We start from the raw sequence: 3,817 nt of genomic DNA on the forward strand, positions 1-3,817 counted from the left end.
AACATATAAAGTTTACTATAGTTTCCTGTTTTCTACATATTTCAGTTATGAGCCATCTATTAGAAAGTTGGTATTTTGCCCCATGATGCCTATCTTCTGAATTTAGGTAATTGGCACAGTGTGATGGTATATATATAATGGTAATTTTTATTTCATGACTCTCTCCTCCATCAGACTATTGTTAGGGAACACATCTCCTTTGAAGGAGAATCTCATGAGAGAAAAGTGAGGCAAGATTTAAGAAGACATACTGAATGCTCAAAATGATGTTTTTCCACATATATAAATATAAGCAAACTCTTTTCAGCTTTTTCTCAATATTCATCCCTAAGGGCAAGTGATCAGCCAGAAAGAAAATTACCTTCCAGTAGCCAAAGTAATACTGGTTAGTGACCTTAATACTGTCATGTGGAAATGGAAATTTCATATACAGCATTTGCAAGACATACTGGATAAAATTTAAGGATAAAACTTTTATGTGATTTCTTGCACATTTAGTGTAAGCTTTTGATAATGAAGTTAAACTTATTTTTTCATACTATGAAATATTTATTCTTTTTACATTCAATTCACATTTCATCCTGTAAAATGTTTAATGCTTTCTACCACCCATTAGCAAAAAATAAAATGTTAGCTGCCATATATTGAATAATGAGACTGATTTCTATCCTATTTTATTTTATGAGGAAGTACAGTGTCCATAAAACTTTACTTTGTAATAATTATAGAAATGTATAATTTACTTATGCTGTTTTTGACCAATTATATACTAACCATCATTATAACAAAAATAAAACCCCAAGGCCTAACTTAATGCTTAAATTCTTATGGCCAAGGGCATAAAACACGTTAAAATTTCACTCCATGTATATATAGTTTTTTCATTTTCTCACTTAGGGTAGGATATTATACAGGAATAACTTTCAACATTAAAGTTATAAAGTGAACACATGTCAAATATTTATTCAACTCAATAATGAGGGAAATAATGAGGAAAATGGGATGTGGAAAAGCGAGTTCAAAGGAGAATTAAAACAGTGGTTACATGGTCAGTTTAAGAAAGGCACACTGAAAGGCATTTGCTAAATTTGAGACAAAGCTGTTTCATATCTCACTGGGAAAACAAGTTAGAATTATTTTCTCTCTCTGAGAGAAACAGGGCATCTCTACTGAATACTATCTCTGTAAGTTAAGATGTAACTTCATAGAGTGTAGACTCTAATAAATAAATAGTAAAACAAACAAAGGTACAATCCACTAATGAATCAAATAATCTCAAGTGAAACTTTTGGACAGTGCTCCAGTATAAAAAAGGAAAACATGATCTCTTTATCCACCTTCAACTTAAACTCCTTTAGAGTCTCAGGTGTCTTATTTCTGACTTTTTGTTAATTTTCCGTTAACAGTGATCAACAAAATATGTGAAAACATTAAAGAGATTATGAGAATTTTCAAGAAGTAAAAGGGAAATATAGAATCTCTATGTAAAGATATTTTCATATATTTTTTCCAATGGATGATAATGAGTAAAAACTCATGATACTTAAGTGACATTGGTTACGAGTTTGAAAAGGATATCATGGTTTTATTTTAAATCATAATTTTTACAGCATACCAGAAATTACATCCTTCATAATAATTTCTAATTATGCTGAAACTTCAAATGTCACTTAAATGTGTGTTGGAATGGTACAAAGTTTTTCAAAATTCCTATAAAGATGTTAGCAAATACATTTCATGGCCTAATCTTAGGAAACATTTCCCTTTGCTCAAATTCCTCCCTCAGTGAGGTGCCATCTATGTTCATCTTCCCGGAATCCCTCAAATTATGAAGGAGACACAGTTGCTTGTTGTCTAGCGCTGTAACAAATAGTCGCTAGGGAGAGAGTAATGAGCAAAAAAGGCCTAGGCACCTGTCTTCACAGCACTTGCAGTCTAGGAAGGGAAATGGAGATTAGCCAAATGATTGTTTAATAAAAATAAAATTATGGGGCACCTGGATGGTTCAGTCAGATAAGTGTCTGTCTTCGGCTCAGATCATGATCTCACAGTTCGTTGGTTTGAGCCCTGCATTGGGCTCTGTGCTGACAGCTCAGAGCCTGAAGCCTACTTCATTCAGATTTTGCGTCTCCCTCACTCTCTGCCCCTCTGCTGCTCGCACTCTGTCTCTCTCTCTCTCTCAAAAAATAAACAATAAAAAAATTAAAAAAATAAAATATTAACTGAGGCATATGCTATGATTTATGGGCACATGGAGCCTTGAAAGTGAGAGATGAGGGAAATGAATCTTGAAAGAGCGAGCTGAGAGCTGAAGGAAGAGTTAACTAGATGAAGACTTAGACTTTGAGAACTCAGACTTTTAGAAAGTTTTTTTTCCCGTCATTTCAAACGCCTCTTGGGTGAGTGGGAAGTTACATGAATTTGATTTGACTTCCTTTTAAGTTTTGTTTAGAATATAATTATGTTTTTTCTGTGGCAATTTTACTTCAAAGACCTTAGAGCCACCATTGTGACCAATGTAGAATAATGGGGACTGGATTCATTCTCTCACTTGGAACAACAAAAAACAAACAGCAGTTTCAAGACACTGAACACCAGGCAACAAAGGACAGTGATTTTTGAGAGATGGGAAATAAATAAGGTGAGACCTAGAATTGCCTGACTCCCTCCTTAGAGAGAGTTTTCCTGGCCATACAGTTTCTAGGCCCCATAACATCTCTGGGATGCAGGTGAGAATCCAGCGAAACCATGGTGGCTATTATTCTTAGAAAGGAGTACTGGATAGAGCTAGCTGTGTAGAGAGAAGACTCCAGAGATCTGCAGAGGGTGCCCCTCAAGTGTTTGGCTGATAACCTATCAGCAGATTGATGTGAAAACACTACCCAAGGCTGGGGAAAGAACCACTCATAAGGATTAGAGGGAAGAGTGCTTGGAATTCAGTCCACATAGAGCTTGAACAAACCCTTCATTTTTACTGGCCAGGCTCTTAAAGCCAAAGCAGCAAAGCTGGTCCTGTGGAAACAAAGAGCACAAGGGATAATTTTGCAGCAGCAAGGGGTACAATATGCTGTTTCTCTTTTTCCTCTTCTTGTTTGTCCACATCGTCATTGCAACCTTCTTCATCATTGTTGTCTTCTTCATTGAAGTCTTCCATTAGAGAACATTTTTATAAAAATACATAATGGAATATTAATATTCATATTCTTCTATATCCATTTTATATTCTGTTACTTAAAAATGCATTTTTGTATATTTTCCTGGGTGTATATATTTTGATCAACTTTGTAATTTTCTCAACAGTCTTATTGAAGAGGTGCAGGTTGATTGGGTGCAAGAATGCCCATGGTGCCTTCCTACCTGCTTTGTGGACTCTCTTCATAACTTTTCCCATTTACTTTTAGATAGTAATAGCAAAAGTCCTCTGGTACCTTTTAGATGCTATGTCCATTTCATTTGAGTAATAAATTGTTCCATGTGAAGAACCTCCCACCAGAGAGGAACCTCTAAAGGGCTCACCTTGATTCAACTTGATTGGGTTTCAGATGAGAAATCTGCAGAGTATCAGCTCGCTTGCTCTCTCTCTGTCTCTCTCTCCCCTTGCCAATGCCTCTTTGTTCCCTAACTAACTATATTAATTTCTGACTATTTGAGGAAGGGGGTGTAAAGAGTTATAGACATATTCAGCCAGCAATCTCTGGGTTTGGCAGTTGTTCAAAAATAGCTTATTCTCTCACAGAAGGATTTTTAAAGATTTCTGAGAAATTTATCCGTATAATGTGTGTGAAGGCCTTTAAGTTCCTTGGTGTCTGGGAGGCCA

This window comes from Crocuta crocuta, unplaced genomic scaffold (genome assembly GCF_008692635.1).
Source record: "Crocuta crocuta isolate KB4526 unplaced genomic scaffold, BGI_CrCroc_1.0 scaffold1129, whole genome shotgun sequence".
Lineage (NCBI taxonomy): Eukaryota > Metazoa > Chordata > Mammalia > Carnivora > Hyaenidae > Crocuta > Crocuta crocuta.